The sequence below is a fragment of the Neofelis nebulosa genome, chromosome 4 (genome assembly GCF_028018385.1).
Source record: "Neofelis nebulosa isolate mNeoNeb1 chromosome 4, mNeoNeb1.pri, whole genome shotgun sequence".
Classification (NCBI taxonomy): Eukaryota; Metazoa; Chordata; class Mammalia; order Carnivora; family Felidae; genus Neofelis; species Neofelis nebulosa.
In genome coordinates this window covers 24,137,307-24,158,617 of record NC_080785.1, presented here as the reverse complement: position 1 = coordinate 24,158,617, position 21,311 = coordinate 24,137,307, and positions in this window count along the sequence as shown.

The following is a 21,311-nucleotide window of genomic DNA, read 5'->3' as shown; positions in this document are numbered from 1 at the left end:
TTCCAGCACCGCAGGAAGGGTGGCCTACAGGATGGGGGTGGGTCATTTGCTTAAGGACTGCCTAAGCCAACCTCGGTGACTGCAGTTAGCTGCGGTTAGCTGTCAGCATAACCAGTCTTTGGGATCCACTTTTATTATTTTTTTAAATGTCTTTTAATGTTTGTTTTTGAGAGAGAGAGAGAGAGCGCACGCGCGAGCACGAACCGGGGAGGAACAGAGAGAGGGAGACAAAGAATCTGAAGCAGCCTCCAGGCTCTGAGCTGTCAGCACAGAGCCTGATGTGGGGCTCAAACCCACGAACCGTGAGATCATGACCTGAGCTGAAGCCAAATGCTTAACTGACTGAGCCACCCAGGCACCCCTGGGATCCACTTTTAAAAGACCTCTACTGGGGGTGCCTGGGTAGTTCAGTTGGTTAAGTGTCCAACTTCTCATGATCTCACGGTTCATGGGTTTAAGCCCCGCATCAGGCTCTGTGCTGAACACTTGCTCAGAGCCTGGAGCCTGCTTCGGATTCTGTGTCTCCTTCTCTCTCTGCCCCTCCTCCACTCACGCTCTGTCTCACTCTGTCTTTCAAAAATAAATAAATGTTAAAAAAAAAATTAAGGAAAAAAAAGAGCCCTACTGTGCTTCTCTCTGCTGGAGCTGCAGAAAGGAGGTCATCAGGCAATTGCCAGAGGTAAAGAAGTCTAAAGAAAGCGAAGTATAGAAACAGGCATCATAGATCTGGCTACATCATGGTGATCTTGCATAAGGGATGAATTCCTAAGAAAAGGTGACCTTTGTTAATGATCACAGCACACAACAAGATGGAATGATATGCCAGTCAGTACTTGTCTGAATCCATTTGGCTGCTATAACAAAATACCACAGACTGGGTAGCTTATAAACAACAGATATTTATTTCTCACAAGGGATGTCCAAGATCAAGGCACCCAGCAGATTTGATGTCTGGTGAAAATCTGTTTCCTTGCTTCCTGGTTCCTAGATGGCTGTTTTTTGCTGTTATCATACGGCTAAAGAGTGGAGCTAGTTCTCTGGGATCTCTCTCTCTTTTTTTTAACGTTTATTTATTTTCGAGAGACAGAAAGATAGAGCGTGAGCAGGGGAGGGGAAGAGAGAGAGGGAGACACAGAATCTGAAGCAGGCTCCAGGCTCTGAGCTGTCAGCACAGAGCCCAACGCGGGGCTCAAACCCACAAACCATGAGATCATGACCTGAGCCGAAGTCAGACGCTTAAACCGACTGAACCACCGGGTACCTCTCTGGAGTCTCTTCTGTAAGATTCCACCCTCATGACCTAATCACCTCCTAAAGGCCCCACTTCCTAATACCATCACATTGGGCATTACATTTCCCCATATGAGTTTGGAGGGGGACACAAATATTCAGTCTGTAACAATACTTTTTTGACAAGGTGCAAGGTTGCAAGGTGATTAAAATCCATTTTAATCTGAATTAAGCAAAACAAATGAATTTATTGACTCCCATAACTGAAAAGTCTAAGGACAGGGCCGATTTCAGTCACTATTGGATCTTGGGGTTCAAACAATGTCATCAGGAATTAGTTTCACCTCATCAATCTGAGTGGTGGTTCTCAGTTGCAGTGGGTCACTTGCAATGCTAGGGGTCCCAGCCAAAGAGAGAGGGAATCTTTTCCCCCAACGTTCCTCTCCCCCACCAAATTCCAGAATTCATTCTTTTTTTTTTTTTTAATTAATTTGTTTAAATGTTTTATTTACTTTTGAGAGAGATAGAGAGCGAGAGGCAGAGTATGAGCAGGGAAGGGGCAGAGAGAGAGGGAGACACAGTATCCCAAGCAGGCTCCAGGTTCTGAGCTGTCAGCACAGAGCCCGCCGCGGGGCTTGAACCCAGGAGCTGTGAGATCATGACCTGAGCTGAAGTCTGACGCTTATCGGACTAAGTCACCCAGGTGCCCCCAGAATTCATTCTGATTGGACCAACTTGGAGCACATGTCTATCCCCGCGTTCTGATTGGCTAGAACAGACACAGCTGCTCCATCTCTGGCTCAAGAATAAACCTCTCCCTTGTATACTTAGCTTGAGAGGGAAGGTGGGGTTTCCCAAAGGAAATCTAGAATGCTGGTAGCAGTGGGGGTGCAGGGTGGGGAAGAGGAATGGATGCTGGGGTTGGAAAAATCACCGATGGGGATTCAGTTCTACTCATTTAAGTGTTTGAAACATTTTCTCCCCCAAAATCAGAGGGACTGAACTTCAAACTCCTAAGATTCTGTCTGAGCTCTATCCTCTTCGATTTCTGGGTAGCTTGAATGGAGGGCATACAAAATAAATGTTTTCATAAATGTATAATATCTGCAGCATGAGGTGTAGTTATCGAGCTGGGTATATCTCCCAAGAATATTTGCATTTTAATAAGCAGCTCAACACCTTAGTCTAAAATGAGATGAGGGGTACCTGGGTGGCTCAGTCGGCTAAGCGACCGACTTCAGCTCAGGTCATGATCTCATGGTTCGTGATTCCAGCCCCACGTTGGGCTCTGTGCTGACAGCTCAGAGCCTGGAGCCTCCTTCGGATTCTGTGTCTCCCTTTCTCCACCCCTCCCCCACTCATGCTTTGTGTCTCTCTGACTTTCCAAAGTAAATAGACTTAGAAAAATAAATAAATAAATAAATAAATAAATAAATAAATATAAATAAAAAACAAAATGAGATTAGATTAGGATTCATCTAGAGAAAGGATTCAGGCAAACTGGTAAGGGTGAGAAGTAGGGGAAGGGAAGCTTAATGGAGCCCTTGAAATGACCAAGGGGGGAAAAAAAAAAGACAGTGCTCTACCCCTATATGGGTGTCAGGCTGCCCCTGGTAGAAAGTGTTCCCAACCCTCTTGTTTGCAAGAGTCCCAATTCCACAGAATCATTATGCTTCTTCTGAGGTCACCACTGGGTCAATACGTTACCTCCCTGACCAGACCTAGGCTACGAAGGCCAATTTTCCTCTAGATGTGCTGCTCATACTCCCCCCATCTACGTCTCCTGCATCCACAGCTGCTGTTCCAGATGTCCTGCGGGCAGAACATCTCCAAGGAATCCAGGGCTCCAGATTCCAAGCCTTATTTGTTTCCCACTCACGCAACCCAAACTCTTCCGGTCTTCTGAAACCCTCTGCAACCAGCCACAAACTTATTTCTTGCTCCTCCTCAATACAATCTGTTCCAGTTTTCAAGGTCCCATGACTTCTTTGGCTCTTCCTCCCTCGAAAAGGCACACACAGTCCCACCTCTGCACCTTTGCCCATGACGCTCCTCCCTGCTGCCTCACTGAGTTCTACGTGTTGTATCTCCATCCGCTGTGGTCTAGAAGGATGATATTGTTAGTGAGAGTTGAGTACAATTGGAATTTTTCACTAGGTTCTGACAGATCTCAGTGCTTTTGACTTCTTCACCGAGTGCAAAAGAACTTGAAGCTGCTCTATTCATTTGCTGGATGGTAGTCTCCCTACGGAACACAGAACGCCAAAATCTTCTGGTGCCTTTTGCCAACTCACGTGTCCATCAGGATCATCTTTTTACCATTCCTATAACCTGTTAGGCTTTTTAGATTCCCCTATAATATGTTTCTGTCCTGTTATCCTTACCTCTCACTGGTCTTACCCCATTAATGATGTGCTCCTAATGATTTTGAGTCATTCATCACTGGCTGCTTATTGGCTATACGTATCACTCCAGCAGCACAAAATCTATCTCTCTCTCTCCCTGTGTCCTCTCTTCATAATGGGGTCTAGGTATAACACTGAGACTGTAATATTTCATGCTTACTAGGGTCAGGGAGGTAATACAATATTTGAAGCTGACTGAATATATAATGAAGAGTGGGGGAGACGGTGGCTAATTGAGAGGAGTCAGGCAAAGCTAAAGGCATTCAAATTCAAATTTTTCAACATGGTAGGACTAAGGGAATTCACCTGTTGTTCAAAGAGGCGAGTATGCAAACCACTGTTTGGGCTTGTTCTGAAGTTTTTCTGTTTTGCAGGACTCTTTCTGGGCAATACATTTCCTTCTCACTTGGTGGAGTTTGCTTAAAGCTCTAGCAGAGAATGGCAATAATTAGAAATGGAGACTGAGGAGGGGAGTTATGCAAGTATTAGAATATCATTTCTTTGCCATTTTCATTAGTGGTGTCTTCTGTAATCATAAGTGAGCTGGATGGAGACTTCAGTACAACCTAGAAATATTACACATTTAACATCAGCTTCCTTTTCCTTCTTCAGAATCTGACTTTTTAAAAATGTTTATTTATTTATTTTGAGAGAAACAGAGAGCACGAGTTGGGGAGGGGCAGAGAGAGAGGGGGAGAGAGAATGCCAAGCAGGTTCCCCACTGACTGTGTGGAGCCTGACACAGGGCTCAGATCCCAAGAACCTTGAGATAACTTGAGGCACCTGGGCGGTTAAATGGGTTGAGTGTCCAATTCCTGATTTCAGCTCAGGTTATGATCCCAGGATCATGGGATTGAGCTCTGTGTCAGGCTCTACGCTGAGCACAGAGCCTGCCTGAGACTCTCTCTCTCTCTCTCTCTCTCTCTCTCTCTCTCAGCACCTGGGTAGCTCAATCGGTTAAGTGTCCGACTCTTGGTTTCAGCTCAGGTCATGATCTCACAGTTCCTGAGTTCTAGCTCCAAGTCAGGCTCTGTGATGGTGCAGAGCCTACTTGGGATTCTCTCTCTCTCTTCTTCTCTCTCTGCCCCTCCCCTGCACTCCTCTCTCAAAATAAATAAATAAACTTTAATTTTTAAAAAGTACAATAAATACACTAAAGAGTATCTTTAATGAGTATCTTTAAAGAGTATAAGGAAAACTACATACATATAGTTATATATATTTATAATATGTATAATAAACTTTTTTCCTCATTAACAAATGTATCTATTGCTTCAGATTTAGAGGTATTTCACTGAAAATGTGTCTTGGGATTAAAGAAACCAATGTATTATTTGAAAAGCTAAATATGAAAAAAAATGATTCAAAAAATCATTTTATCCTGTTTCCTAACTGTTCAGACTCACTGGACTTAGAACAGTGAGTGGCACTTAGTAAATGCCATTACAAATATAATTTTCCTCTGACAGGCTAGGTCCCATTGTCTCTACAGGGAGGGTCCCCTCCTCAGCCTGAACCATTATCAGGTCCAACATCTCCTCTTTGGAAACTCTTTAATGTTTATTTTATTTTTAAGAGAGAGGCAAAGCACGAGCGGGGGAGGGGCAGAGAGAGAGGGAGACACAGAATCCAAAGCAGGTTCCAGGCTCTGAGCTGTCAGCACAGAGCCTGATGCGGGGCTGGAACTCATGAACGATGAGATCATGACCTGAGCCAAAGTCAGACGCTTAACCGACTGAGCCACCCAGGCGCCCCTCCACTTTGGAAACTCTTAAAGTAGCATGTCTCCAAAGAGCTGTCTGCCTACACTATTCCTTGCTGTTCCTGGACAGTGAAGTGATATGTGTAGAAATAATATTATAGACGTAGCCAAAAGGAGTTAGTGAGCAGGGAATACTGGAAAACACTGATTTTATAAGTAACCAGGAAGGGCTTCATTGTAGCAGATGCATAGAGACTTTAAATCAATGCTGACCACTTTTTTCCCCAATAACTTGCCATGTTTGTTTTTTGCATAGGTAATACATTCACATGGTTCACAGTCAAAGGAAGCAAAAGGATATATGGTGAAAACTTTCCCTTCTACACCTGGTCTCCAGCCACCTGTTTTCTTCCTGGGGTTGCTCCTGTCTCCTTCCAGAAATAGTCCATGTATATCCTTCATTCGAAATCCTTGGGGACAAGTGAGTTTCAGAATCCAGAACTTTTCAGATTTTAGGCTGTAATAGGATATGGATAGTATGCATTCTGTAGCACCCCAGGCTCTGTCTAGGATGACCAGTCATGCTGGTTTGCCCCAGACTGGCCCAGTTTTAGCACTGTAAAGTTCTGTGTTCTGGGAATCCCCTCAGTGCCAGGCAAACAAGGCCACCTGACTACTTTTGATTTTTTTTATTTAAAGTTTTTTTTTTTTTTTTTTTTTTTGGGGGGGGGAGAGAGAGTGCGAGTAGGGAAGAGGGGCAGAGGGAGAGCAGAGAATCTTAAGCAGACTCCACGCTCAGCAAGGAGCCCTACGTGGTGCTTGATCCCATGACCCTGGGATCATGAACTGAGCTGAAATCAAGAGTCAGACGGTTAACTGACTGGGCCACCCAGGCCAACACCCCCCACACCACCCACCTTTTAATTTAACCACGTTTTTATGAATGAAAGCTGCTTTTCCTTTGCTACCTCTTAACATCAATTCAAGATTGTCTTAATGTCACTTTAGTCTTCCTTTTCCTTTGGTTTTCAGACTCAACTTCTCTTTCAAACCACAAGGCAAAATAAAGTCTGATAAACATACCAAGTTGGAACAATTTTAACACTCACTAAGAACCTCAAAACAGCTATGTAAGTAAAATGAGCAGAATTATTAGGGGAAAGTTCAAAAGGCAATTACAGAATTTTTTCTTTTGTTCTTTAAAAAATTCCAGGGGCGCCTGGGTGGCTCAGACAGCCAAGCGGCCAACTCTTGATTTCTGCTCAGGTCAGGATCTCATGGGTTTGTGAATTTGAGCACCACCTCAGGCTCTGTGCTGACAGTGCGAAGCCAGCTTGAGAGATTCTCTTTCTCTCTGTCTCTCTTCCTCTCTCTGTCTCTCTCTCTCTCTGCCCCTCCTCACTTGACCTCTCTCTCAAAATAAATAAATAAACTTTTGCAAATTCCAGATATTCTCCATGATGCTCTTTAGGTCTCTGGAAAACATTAATCATCAGACTTATTTTTGTGAAAAACATGTTTTGTATATGTATGTGTGTGTGCCCAGAGAAAACTCTGGAAGCCAGAAGGCTTACAAATGATTTTCTTTTCTTTCTTTCTTTCTTTCTTTCTTTCTTTCTTTCTTTCTTTCTTTCTTTCTTTCTTCTTTTTATTGTTTGTATTTTTTATGAATGTGTCATGATTGTGTAGCAGTGTGAAGTACTTTTTTTTTTTAATTTTTAAATTAATTTTTATTTTTGTATTCTTTTTTTTAAAGAGGTGCTGGCACCTTGTTTCTAGAATTATCTTGATTCTTTTCAAATTTATTTTCTATCTACATTGACAAAGCAGAGTCTAATTTCTGTTTTGAATCTGAACAATTTAGCTAAGCTTGCAGCTAGATTGTGTGCTTTTCAGTTTATGCCCAAGGCTGGGTCTTATTTATACCCTAGTACTTAGCACAATGTCCGAAATATAATGGGTGCCCACAGCATGTTTGCTATGCCGGGTTTGACACTCCTATGAGCATACCTTCATTCTGGATGCAAGGATCCAAATTCTTTTCATGGATTAAATAGTTTAAACCTATTATCACAGGTTTTCATTCATGGTTAGTGCCCGCAAAAAGTACCACAGAAAGCGGTATCCTATTACAAACATATCACCTTGAAAAGGGGAGCCACAGCTCTCCTTTAATCAAGGGAACACAACACCCAAGACTAATAGTGGTCAAAATTGCCAGTGGTGATTTCTACCCTAGCAATTGCTGTCACAAATATGCGGGTTTCATAACAGAATGAATGTAGACTATGCAACCCGATTTATATCCAACCTTTCTTTCAAAAGAGAGACAAATCCCATCTGTTTTTATGCAATGAAATCACATCTTCAAAGAACTGATCATATTTAAATGCAAAATTCAATTGTACTTCAATACTTTTATTTATTGCTTCCATGTCATTCCATTAAGAATTGGCAACAGACTCCCCTTGCCTGATGAACTCATAATGGTTTTCCCCCTGCGAGAGAGTGCAGGACCTCTTAAGGACTCATTCCTACTACTTCTCATTGGTCCTAGATCCCTAAGATTTAAGTTACTGCATACCCCACAGGATGGGGTACAGAATATAACCTGTGAAAAGGTGGCATACATACTGGTGGATTGCATTATTTTATATCAACCAACCAATTCCCAGAATGGAGCAAGTTCACAGACCCCAGAGCTCCCTGCATGAAGGGGAATTGGGTCTTGAGGAAGGAATCCACTGCACGTAAACATGCTCACTGTAAACCTTCTTCCCAGCCTTCTCTGATAGGAACTGAAACCATTGCCCTGGAAACATTAGGAAAGGAGAAATAAACATTTTAGGGAGAATTAGACGCTGGCTCTGAACTGATACTGATTTCTGAACACCCAAAATGCCACTGTGGTCCACCATATCTGTCAGGTGATCAGTGGAACTCTGCATCAGGTTTATCTCACAGTGAACCCAGTGGGTTCCCATAGCCACCCTCTGGGTGATTTCTTAATTCTATAATGTATAATTGGCACATTATACATTCTATAGTGTATTCTGCTCAGCAACTGGCAGAATCCCCACACTGGCTTCTTAATACATGGAGTGAGGGCTATTATGGTAGGAAAGACCAAGTGGAAGCTTTTAGAGCTGCCTCTATCTATCAATAAAGTAAACTAAAAGCAACACAATATTGGTGAGATTAGTGCCACCATCAAAGACTTGAACAGCGTAGCGGTCCCGATTCCTGATAACATCCCAAATCAACCTGCTTATTTGGCCCATGAAGACAAGTGCATTTTGGAGAATGAAAGTAGTTCAATCATGTGGTGACTTTCATTGTAGCTGCTATTCCAGCTATGGTTTCTTTGCTGGCACAAATCAACCTATTCCTAGCACCTGGTAGACAGCTATTGACCTGGTGAATGTTTTTTTCTTTTATACTGGGAATATTTTGTTTTATATTGGGAAAGGCAATCAGAACAGTATGCTGCCAGCTGGCAGGACGAATATACACCTTCACTCTCCTACCTCAGGGCTCTATCAGTTATCCAGTGCTATGTCATGATCTAATCTACAAGGACCTCGATCACCTTTCCATTCCACAGAACATCATGCTGGTCCATTACACGGATGACATCACTTTGACTTGACCCAATAAAGAGAAAGTAGGAACTTTGGAGACACATTGGTAATACTCATGAGGGATGGAAATAAATCCCACAAAAATTCCGGAGGCTCCACCTCAGTAAAATTTCTAGAAGCACTTGAGATAACTCTTTCAAAAAAAAAAAAAAATGAGCAGATGGGGGCACCTGGGTGGTTCAGTCAGTTAAGTGCCCAACTACAGTTCAGGTCATGGTCATGGTTTATGAGTTTGAGCCCCTTATCAGGCTCACTGCTCTCAGCACAGAGCCCACTTCAGATCCTCTGTTCCCCTCTCTCTCTGCCCCTCTTCCACTTGTGTCACTCACTCTCTCTCTCAAAAAAAATAAAAATAAAAAATAAATAAACATTAAAAAAATTTTTTTTAAATGAACAGATTGTTCCACCCTGGTCCTTCCTATCTTTAAGAAGGAAACACAGTACCTTGTGGACCTCTTTAGATTTTGGAGGCAACATATGCCTCATTAGAGAATGCTACTTTTATTTATTGAATGACCTGAAAAGCTGCCATTTTTGAGTGCAGCTCAGGACAAAAGAAGGACCTGCAATGGGTCCAGCCTGCCATGCAAGCTTCTTTGCTGCTTTTCATAAGACCTAGTGAATTCAATGATGTTTGAAGAGTCTATGGCAGATAGAACAGCTGTCTGAAGACTTTGGCAGACCCTTGTAGGTGAATCAAAGCACAGACCCTTAGGACTTTGAGGCAAAGCTGTGCTATCCTCTGCAGATAACCACTCTCCTTTTGAGAAACAGCTCTGCTTTGCTTCTGGGCCTTAGTACATTCTGAATGCTTGCTTGCCCATGATCCACCTGATCTGTCCTGAGCTGTCCATCCACCAAGCCATAGAGTTGGGCGTGCATGGCAGTAGTCCATTAGCAAATGGAAGTGGTGTATACAAGATTGGGAGACTGAGATCAAGCAGGTCCTGAAGATACAAGAAATTTACACGAATAAGTAGCACAGACACTCATGCCCGTATTCTTGCACATTGCCCCCTCTTCCTCCTCCACCTGCATCTATGGCTTCATGGAGAGTTCCTTATGACCAGTTGACTATGGAATAAAGAATTTAGGGTTAGTTTACAAATGGTCTTGTGTGATAGGCTGGCTCTACTCAAAAGTGGGTGGCTATAGCTCTACAGCCCCACTGCAAGGTGGCCCTTAGGCTAGTGGAAAGGAAACTACCCCCTGTGGGCAGAACTCAAGCAAGGTACCTTGTGGTTCATTGTGCCTGAAAAGAGGGATGGCTACAGGTACTTATACAAACTGACTCATGATAGTGACTAATGATATTGCTGGACAGTCAGGGACACAGAAGTAACGTGATTGGAAAATTGATCTAGGGAAGATCTGGGGAAACAGTATGTGGTTAGAAGTATATGAATGGTCCCAGAATGTGAAAAGATATTTTTATTCCATGTGGAGGCTTACAAAGAGCAACCTCAGTAGAGAAGGATGTTAATAATCAGTTGGGCAAGAAGACCTGTCCCGTGGATACGTTGGCCTCTTTCTCCAGCCATCGCTGTTCTTGCCCAACGAGCTCATGAACAAAGTGGCCACAGTCAGTGACTCAGTAGACAAGGGAAAGGATTACTGTACTGGTTGGGGTGATTGATCCTGATTAATAAGGGGAAATTGAGAAGTTATTACACAATGGAGGTAAGGGGGAGTATGTCTGGAATGCAGGTGGTCTCCTGAGGTATCTCTGAGACACATAGAATCACATATTACTATGTGATTAAAGTTAGTAAAAAACTACCATACAGGCAGGACTGTTAAAGGACCAGACTATTCAGGAATGAAGGTTTGGTGGGTCCCCTACATGGCTCGGTCCGTTGAACATCTGACTCTCAGTTTCAGCTCAGGTCATGATCTCATGGTTTCATGAGTTCAAGCCCTTGATCAGACTCTGTACTGACAGTGTTTATAGTGCGGAGCCTGCTTGGGGTTCTTTCCCTCTTCCTCTGTCTCTGTCCCTCCCCCCACCCCGCCCCATGCTGTCTCTGTCTCTCTCAAAATAAATAAATTAACTTAAAAAAAAAATAGGAATGAATATTTGGTTCTCCCCACATGATCACAGACACTTTTTTCCTCTCAAGGAAGTAGCACATTTATATGTATTACTTTCCCAGAACTTTTGCAGCTAAGCTGGCAATGTAACCTAGTTCTGGCCAATGAGATATTAGCAGAAATTGCTGGTAGAGCATCTGTGACCACTTTGTGAAAGGGACAAATGTGTCTGGCTTGCACCTTTTCTTCTCGCTTCCCCTGCCTGGAGCGTGGACACGATACTTGGATATGCAGTGGCCATGTGACCATGAAAGTTAAAGTTGTACCCTAACAGGAAGGTACCAGAATAATAGAAGGAGATTGGTTCCTTGGGGGACATAATCGAATCACTGAGCACAAAGGACCAGCCCTGGACAGTCTACCGCTGACTTCCTGTTGCCCGAGATAAAAACCAAACCCGACCGACCAACCAACCCAAACTGACTTGTTTAAACCACTGTTAGTTGTGTTTTCAGTTACTTGCAGATCTAACGAACAGATCTAACAAAATTTTTTTGTTTTTAATTATTTTAAGGTGTGCTCGCTTCGGCGGCACATATACTAAAATTATTTTAAGGAGTGCCTGGGTGGCTCAGGTGGTTAAGCGTCTGACTTCAGCTCAGGTCGTGATCGTACCGTTCGTGAGTTTGAGCCCCACGTCAGGCTCTGTGCTGACAGCTCGGAGCCTGGAGCCTGCTTCGGATTCTGTGTCTCCCTCTCTCTCTCTGTCCCTCCCCCGCTCATGCTCTGTCTCTCTCAAAAATAAAATAATTTAAAAAATTTATTTAAAACTACAACTCATTTTTTAATTGTACAAGTTATGTTCTCACCTAAGAAAAGATACTGGGTCCTTTCGAAAAGTGTCTCAAAGTATGGTCCGTAGACAATCTGCCTCATAATTACATAGGCTGCTTGTTTAAGAAGATACATTTCCCATGTGTTTGGTTGCCTAACCTGCCCTCCCAACTATGAATCAGGATTGATGGGGCTAGATCCTGAGACTCTGCCTTTTTAACAAACTTCCCTGGTGATCCCTGTCTTTAGAAAGTGTAGAGACCCACCCCCAAATAACCCAAACAGGTTTGAGTCATTTTCTGGGCATCCAGGTAAATACAGTTTAGTGTTGTTGTTATTTGTTTATTTGTTTGTTTTTTCTAGTTCTACATCAATCCTCACACCTTGATAATTTGAATATAATCAAGGAGGGTCCATCCTCCTTCTGGAAAGGGAATAAACTGTCAAGCTTCAAGAAGAATACACAAATTGGGAATGCAAACTGGTGCAGCCACTCTGGAAAACAGTATGGAGGTTCCTCAAAAACTAAAAATAGAACTACCCCATGACCCAGCAATTGGGCTACAAGGCATTTATCCAAGGGATACAGGTGTGCTGTTTCAAAGGGATACATGCACCCCCATGTTTATAGCAGCACTATCAACAATAGCCAAAGTATGGAAACAGCCCAAATGTCCATCGATGGATGAATGGATAAAGAAGATGTGGTGTATATATATGTGTATATACACATACATATATATATGTGTGTGTGTATATACACATATATATACACACACACACACAATGGAGTATTACTCGGCAATCAAAAAGAATGAAATCTTGTCATTTGCAACTACATGGATGGAACTGGAGGGTATTATGCTAAGTGAAATGAGTCAGTCAGAGAAAGACAAAAATCCTATGACTTCACTCATATGAGGACTTTAAGAGACAAAACAGATGAGCATAAGAGAAGGGAAACAAAAATAATGCAAATCCAGGGAGGGGTACAAAACAGAAGAGACTCATAAATATGGAGAACAAACTGAGGGTTACTGGAGGGGTTGTGGGAGGGGAGATGGGCTAAATGGGTAAGGGGCACTAAGGAATCTACTCCTGAAATCATTGTTGCACTATGTGCTAATTTGGATGTAAATTTAAAAAAATAAAAAATTAAGTTAAAAAAGAATACACAATTTCCTTTGTGGTTTTGAGCAAATGTTCTGCTTCCTTTATTAACTACATTTGCTTCCATGTCATATATGCAGTTGTGCTCAGTATCACATTTCAATTGTCTAACAAATTTAAAATGAACACAATCCAATATAGTTCTTATTTAATATTCCCTTCATTTAGGCTTTATTGAGTTATTCATTCTTTTTAGGCTCAGAATAATATCATCCAATTTTGTCTTTCATATTGCACTCAAAGTTCTTCTTACGTGAAAAACATAGGGAGACACAATTAAAAAAAACCCAAATCTCGGGGGGTTCCTAGGTGGCTCAGTTGGCTGAACCTCCGACTCTTGATTTCAGCTCAGGTCATTATCCCATGTTTGTGGGATCGAGCCCCATGTCGGGCTCTGCACTGAGCATGGAGCCTGCTTAAGATTCTCTCTCTTTCCTTCTGCCCCTCTCCCCCACTCATGCGTGCTCTCTCTCTAAAAAAAACTTTTTTTGTTATATGTTTATTTATTTTTGAGAGAGAGACAGAGAGACAGAGCACAACGAGAAGAGGAGCAGAGAGAGAGGGAGACACAGAATCCGAAGCAGGATCCAGGCCCTGAGCTGTCAGCACAGAGCCCGACACGGGGCTCGAACTCACAAACGGTGAGATCATGACCTGAGCTGAAGCCAGATGCTCAACCAACTGAGCCACCCAGGCGCCCCTCTCTAAAAAATTTTTTTTATTTTTTATTTTTATTTTTATTAAATTTTTTTTTAATGTTTATTTATTTTTGACAGAGAAAGAGACAGAGCACGAGCAGGGGAGGGGCAGAGAGAGAGAGAGAGAGAGAGAGAGACATACACACACAGAATCCGAAGCAGGCTCCAGGCTCTGAGCTGTCAGCACAGAGCCTGACGCAGGGCTCACAAGCATGAGCTGTGAGATCACGACCTCATCCAAAGTCGGACGCTCAACCGACTGAGCCACCCAGGCGCCCCTCCCTAAAAAAATTTTTTTTTTAATCTTTAAATAAGAAAACCCCAAATCTCGAATTCAAGTATGATCAGAAGTCATTTATTAAGTGAGAACAGAGATGTTGACCAACATTAGACTCCCAAACCATTCCTGACCCTCTCTTTTGGAATCTCATTTCTCAGAGCATCCCAAAACACGTTCTCCTCAATGGTCATTATGCTATCCTCAACTCATTCCTGACTTCTCATCTTTGCTTACTGCTTCCCCATCTAGTTCACCCAGCCCCACCTCCTCTACAAAGTGTTCCTCAATTGTCTCAATCCACTCAGCTACTTTTCTTCTCTAAATTCTTATTCTACTCCCCATCATTACCAACCAATTTCCTAAACCTTCCCCCAAGGAGATTTTAGCATGTTAGTCTTCAATTTAAAATTCTTCAATAGCACTGTGTTTTCCACAATCAATACATTCTGAGCATCTTATAAGTATGCTCTGCTAGGTGCCAGGGATATATAGGTGATCAAAACATAGCCACTGTCTCACAGGGTTATTCACACGTGGGGTTCACTAGAATTCGCAAGCCGTCTGCATGGTGGACTAGAAACACTTCAAGGCCCTCCATGATCTGTCTCCAAATTTATTTTTACTAATTCTATCCCCCATTATTCCTTTTCCTTTGATCCAAATAAACTGGGTTACTTGCTGCTCCCCAAACACACCTGCTACCTTTCTCTCTTTCATCTTCTCGCTTTGATCTCAGTTCCTGAAATGACCTCCTCACGTCTCTCCCCATGTCAATTCTGACATATGCTTTCTTTTTTAAAATGTTTATTTATTTTGAAAGAGAGAGCCGGGGCGCCTGGGTGGCGCAGTCGGTTAAGCGTCCGACTTCAGCCAGGTCACGATCTCGCGGTCGAGTTCGAGCCCCGCGTCGGGCTCTGGGCTGATGGCTCGGAGCCTGGAGCCTGTTTCCGATTCTGTGTCTCCCTCTCTCTCTGCCCCGCCCCGTTCATGCTCTGTCTCTCTCTGTCCCAAAAATAAATAAAAAACGTTGAAAAAAAATTTAATTAAAAAAAAAAAATTAAGAGAGAGCCTGAGCGAGGGAGGGGCAGAGAGAGAGGGGGACAGAGGGGGACAGCACAGCAGGCTCTGTGCTGACAACAGCAAGCCAGATGTGAGGCTGGAACTCACCAACCAGTGAGACTATGACCTGAGTCGAAGTCAGATGTTCAACCCACTGAGCCACCCCAGTGCCCCAATTCTGACACATCATTAAGGTCCCAGATTGCCAATGCCACCTTCTTCACGAAACGTTGTGATTGCTTATGAAGTTCCAACTAAGGTTTCTTAGAAAGAGCCCCACGTAACACCAAATCGGCCAGCAATGGCTGGTTCTTGATTAAATCCCAATTTGAACAAACCAGCTCTCGGAGATATTTGGGAGTAAATTAGGGAAATTTGAGTATGATGAACTGGGCACAAAAGGATATTAGGGAATTGTTAAATTTCTTAGGAATTATAATGTTATTGTAGTTATGTTTAAGAAATCATTATTTTTAGATAAGAAAGCTGAATTAATTAGGATGGAATGTTATGATGGCAGTAGCTTAAAAAGGAAACATGGCAAAATGTGAAAATTTGGTATTAGGAATATAGATGTTTTGTGATTATTCTTTCCAAAGACCAATCTGTGTATTTGAAAATATTTTTCTACGTATTTGAAAACATTTCTAATCAAAAGTGAAAACAAGAACCCTAAACATCTTTTGCCTGTAAAACATGTTCACTAAAGAAAATTTGGAGAAAAAGGAAACTAACAGGTAAAAAGCAACCATTATCCTACCACACAGAGATAAACATTATTTATATTATGCATTTCCTTCTATTCAGTTACAAATAACTTCTTTTTCTTTTTCTTTTTAAACGTTTATTTATTTATTTATTTATTTATTTATTTATTTTTAAATTTTTTTAACGTTTATTTATTTTTGAGACAGAGAGAGACAGAGCATGAATAGGGGAGGAGCAGAGAGAGAGGGAGACACAGAATCCGAAACAGGCTCCAGGCTCTGAGCTGTCGGCACAGAGCCCGATGCAGGGCTCGAACTCACGGACTGTGAGATCATGACCTGAGCCGAAGTCGGACGCTTAACCGACCAATTGCCTCAATTGGTGGGGTGGGGTGGAGTGGGGTGGGGGACAGAGGATCCGAAGCAGGCTCTTTGCTGCTCTGGACAGCAGTGAGTCGGACATGGGGCTCAAATCCACGAACCAAGAGATCATGACCTGAGCTGCAGTTGGACACTCAACTGACTGAGTCACCCAGGTGCCCCTATACTTCTTTTTATTTTAGAAAACTGAGATTACTCTGGACATAAAGTTTCATATTGATCTCAGATTTTAAAAGAACATGTACAAAAGGTAGAAAGGAGGGCACATAAATAAGAGAACAATGCATTTTGTAGGTATGGTACATATCAATAAAAAACGAAAATAGAAGAAAAAAATTTAAAGCACTAAACAGAGGTTTGCAGACAAAACTTCCAATTTTCCTAGACTCACATACCAGCAGTGAATTCTTTTACAATCCCAGATCCCACAGATATGCTTTTCAATGGTACATTTCAAACCATCACAGAATCAGTTACTTGCCTGTTTGCAGTTCCCAGCATTTGCAGTTTTCACGGTGGGCTTTCTAGGCAAGCACGTATTTTTTAAGGAAATCACCGGCCTGGCTAACTGGGACAGCCACAAAGTCATCAGCCACCCCAGCAGGGCTTTCGCCACTGCTGAACTGCCTTCCCTCCAGTCTCCTGCCCTGCTCCATCTACTCCAGACTCCTCCTTCCCAAACCACAGGATCTGCATCTTCTCTCCTTGTCACTCTTTTTTCCTTCACACACCCTCTTGCCAACGTTAGCTCCAGCCACGTGACTGTTTTTTTTTTTTTTTTTTTGCCTTACAGAAATATTGTTCAAATATTTTAGTTCTGTTCATAATCACCTAAATAATAAACAATTTCAAGGTTAGAAATTGTTATACATCCTACCACATCAATGCAAATAATTTTACTTTTATGCTTTCTTTGATTTGTATCTGTTGATATTTACACATATTTCCCTTTGGGAATAGGCTGTTTAGAATTTCTCATTTACATTGTTAAAATGTTACATACTATTACATAATCTTTGTGATTTCAATTTAAGTGGACACATTATATATTCCAAGTGATTAAAATGCCTTCCAAGGACCTGAAATAAGTCAAAGCCATTTCCTGGTTATCAGATACTTTATATACTTTATTCTACAATCTGCTTTTCTGTGCTTCCTGTATCATGGATATTTTCCCAAGTCAGTATCTACATTTTCTATATTATTTTATGCAATTTTTTATTTTTTATTTTTTTATTTTAGAGAGAGAGAGAACAAGTGCAAGCAGGGGAGACGGGCAGAGGGAAAGAGAGAGAGAGAATCTTAAGCAGGTTCCACACTCAGTGCAGAGACTGATGTGGGGCTCTATCCCACAACCCTGGGATCATGACCTGAGCCAAAATCAAGAGTCAGACACTTAATCAACTGAGCCACCCAGGTGCCTTAACATTATTTTAAATGTCTGCATAGCGTGCCATAATAAGGATATACTTTTTAAAAATTTTTTTTTAATTTATTTTTTTGTTTATTTATTTTTGAGACATTTTTAATATAATTTATATAAAATTATAATAAATTTATATTTATATAAATTTTATATTTATTTATATTTGAGAAATTTATATTTGAGAAATTTATTATAAATTTTTTTGTGTATTTATTTTTGAGACAGAGAGAGACAGAGCATGAACAGGGGAGGGTCAGAGAGAGAGGGAGACACAGAATCGGAAGCAGGCTCCAGTCTCTGAGCTGTCAGCACAGAGTCCGACACGGGGCTCGAACTCACGGGCCATGAGATCATGACCTGAGCTGAAATCGGACGCTTAACCGACTGAGCCACCCAGGCACCCCAAGGATATACTTTTTTTTAATTTAATACTTTGTGGGTTTTTTAAATGTTTTTATTTTTATTTGTTTTTGAGACAGAGAGAGACAGAGCGTGAGAAGGGGAGGGACAGAGAGAGAGGGAGACACAGAATCTGAAACAGGCTCCAGGCTCTGAGCTGTCAGCACAGAGCCTGACGCGGGACTCAAACCCACGAGCTGTGAGATCATGACCCGAGCCAAAGTTGGATGCTCAACTGACTGAGCCACCCAGGCGCCCCTAAATTTAATACTTTGAATAGTTAATATACTCCATGCTTCAAAAGCCAGAGGGGGGAAAAAAATGACACACAGTGAAAAGTCTTTCTTTGCACCTTAGTTCTCACCTACTCCAGGATGTAACCTCTTTTCTTAGTATCTTTTGTATCTTTCCAGAGTTTATTTAGGTAGATGCAAGCAAATACAAAAGTCATTTCTTATTTGTTTGTTTGTTTGTTTGTTTGTTTATTGGCAGAATGTAACATACTATCCCCGTCATTCCTCGCTTTGCCTTTTTCACTTAATAATTTATCTTGGAGATTGTTCCAACTGAGTACATGTAGAATTTCTTTATTCTTTGTTCTACAGCTGCATGGCTTCCTACTGTACAGGCACTACCCTCACTTCCATCCTGTCCGTCCTTGGACACGGTGGTCATCCCATTGATTGCTGATCCCATCTCTACACGTTAACTCCCAAACCGCCCCATTCTTTACCACTTCAGTCTCTTTTTACTGGCTTGTTTTGACTATACATGTCAGGTCTCTTGAATGCTGAAAGAGAACTGGCCCTTCATTCTAAGGTTCCTCAAAGCTCCTATAATTTTTAAATTTCTAGATTGAGGTGTCTACAGTCTTTATCCACAGCTTCCACTTTACCCCCCTCCCCGCATTTCCTCCTTGACCCTTTGGGATCTGCCTTCATCTACCTGTCTGTACTAAAACTGATCTCTGAACCGACATCTACTAGAAACTTCCAGCAGCTTGGTCTTTCTTCTCAGTTCTCACCCCTGTAACGTCTGAAGAAAGGTACCCATCCTTGCTTACCCATTCAGTCCTAACTTCTTATAAAATGGCTTCTGAACCCCCCCCCCTTTATACTAAAATGACTCTCCAAGTAGTCATCTGTTAATGGCCCATGTCTCAGTAACCTGGCCTCTGTTCACTTTTTTTTTTTTTTTTATAAATTTTTCTTTAATGTTTATTTATTTTTTGAGAGAGAGATTGACAGAGTGTGAGCAGGGGACAGGCAGAGAGAGAAAGACACAGAATCCGAAGCAGGCTCCAGGCTCTGAGCTGTCAGCACAGAACCTGATGCGGGGCTCGAGCCCACTAACTGTGAGATCATGACCTGAGCGGAAGTCGGACGCTCAACCGACTGAGCCACCCAGGCGCCCCCGTTCACTTCTTTGAATCCCATCCCTAGAGCTCCTGTCAACCTTACCCCCCACCATAGAGATTCTGTCTTCCCAATGGCTTCACTACAACCCTTTTCTGTCAACTCTGACCATCGCCTTGAAATCAGATCCTAAGTTCTGATTACCTAGTCTATTAATTGTAGTCTTTTAACAAACCTTCCACACTGCAGCCTCTTTGCCACTCTACATTAAAAACAAAAACAAAAGCAAACAAACAAAAAGCAGATCTTACATCATTCCCTTCTTCAAAACTTTTATTTCCAGGGGTTCCTGGTTGGCTCAGTCAGTAGAACATGTGACTCTTGATCTCGGGGTTATAAGTCTGAGCCCCATCTTTGTAGAGGTTACTTAAAAATAAAATCTTTAGGGGCGCCTGGGTGGCGCAGTCGGTTGGGCGTCCGGCTTCAGCCAGGTCACGATCTCGCGGTCCGTGAGTTCGAGCCCCCCGTCAGGCTCTGGGCTGATGGCTCGAGCCTGGAGCCTGTTTCCGATTCTGTGTCTCCCTCTCTCTGCCCCTCCCCCGTTCATGCTCTGTCTCTCTCTGTCCCAAAAATAAATAAAAAACGTTGAAAAAAAATTTTTTTAAATAAAATCTTTAAAAAACCACAAATTTTATTTCCAAACCAATGAAGCGCTAACTCTCCAATCTAGCATTCAAACCCTTCCACGACTTTAACTCAACATGTATTGGCATCAGTCAGCATTTTCTTCCTCCACTATACTAGGCATACTATGCTCTAGCCAAACCAGTCTGCTTATTTTTCTCTAAACACACAGTGTGCTTTTGCGCCTCTGGGATGTGGTTCATCCTTTTGTCCACCTGGATTACCTTCCCCATTCATCTCTGCTATTCTAAGTCTCTTCCTCCCTTAATTTCTCTTGTCATGATATCTTCACTCACCCTCTACTAAATAAATGTGTTATAGTTATTTGTGCAGTTATCATATTTCCCTACCGGATTCTAAATTCTGCTCAAACAAAATACTGCCTTTAGTGAACTCTCCAATTTGCCATTCTGTGCCAAGTGATTTGCATGCACTGTCTCATTTAATCCTTACATCAACATTATAGGACAGGACTCTCCCCATTTAACATCGAAGAAACTGAGTCTCAGGGGCATTAACTAGCTTGCCCAGGTCACACAACTGATGAGGGTGGAATCCCTTTCTTAGTTTATTTAGGCTGCTGAAACGCAAATACCATAGCTTGGGGGGTTTATAAACAACAGAAACTTATTTCTCACAGTTCTGGAGGTCTAAGATCAAGACTCAGGCAGATTTAATGTCTGGTGAAAGCCACTTCCTGGTTCTTAGGTGGCTGGCTGTTTCCTGTGTCCTCACACGGTGGAAGGGGTGAGGGGGCTCTCTGGGGTCTCTTTTATAAGGACATTAATCCCTTTCATGAGGGCTCCACTCTCATGACCTAAGCACCTCCCAAAGGCCCCATCTCCTAATACCATCACCTTGAGGGGGAGGGTTAGGATTTCAACACATGAATGGGGGGGGGGTGGATACGAACATTCAATCTACATTCGTGTTTGCATTACTTACGGTAGTCAGCACAGTATCCACCACCTGCACTGTTCTCAACCTGTTTGTGTCAGATCGACATGTTAAAAACAGATCAACATGTTAAAAAAGATTCTAAGGAAACAGGGAGGAGGATTGAAACAGTAACGAGTTAGGATGGCAGAATTGTTGGTGATGTTTCCAAATTTCAGCCAGTGGGTCACAGAGCTTCTCAAGTAAGCATTTAAAATATGTAGTTACTCAACAGGGTTGCCGCTACTCTTAAATATTTTCTAATTGTGACATGTAGGTTAGTTTTGTCTCCCCGATTTTATTGTCACCCCCCGGGAATTATCTCTACTCTCTTGCATTCCCCCAGCTTTCGGCGCATTGCTCAACACGCGAT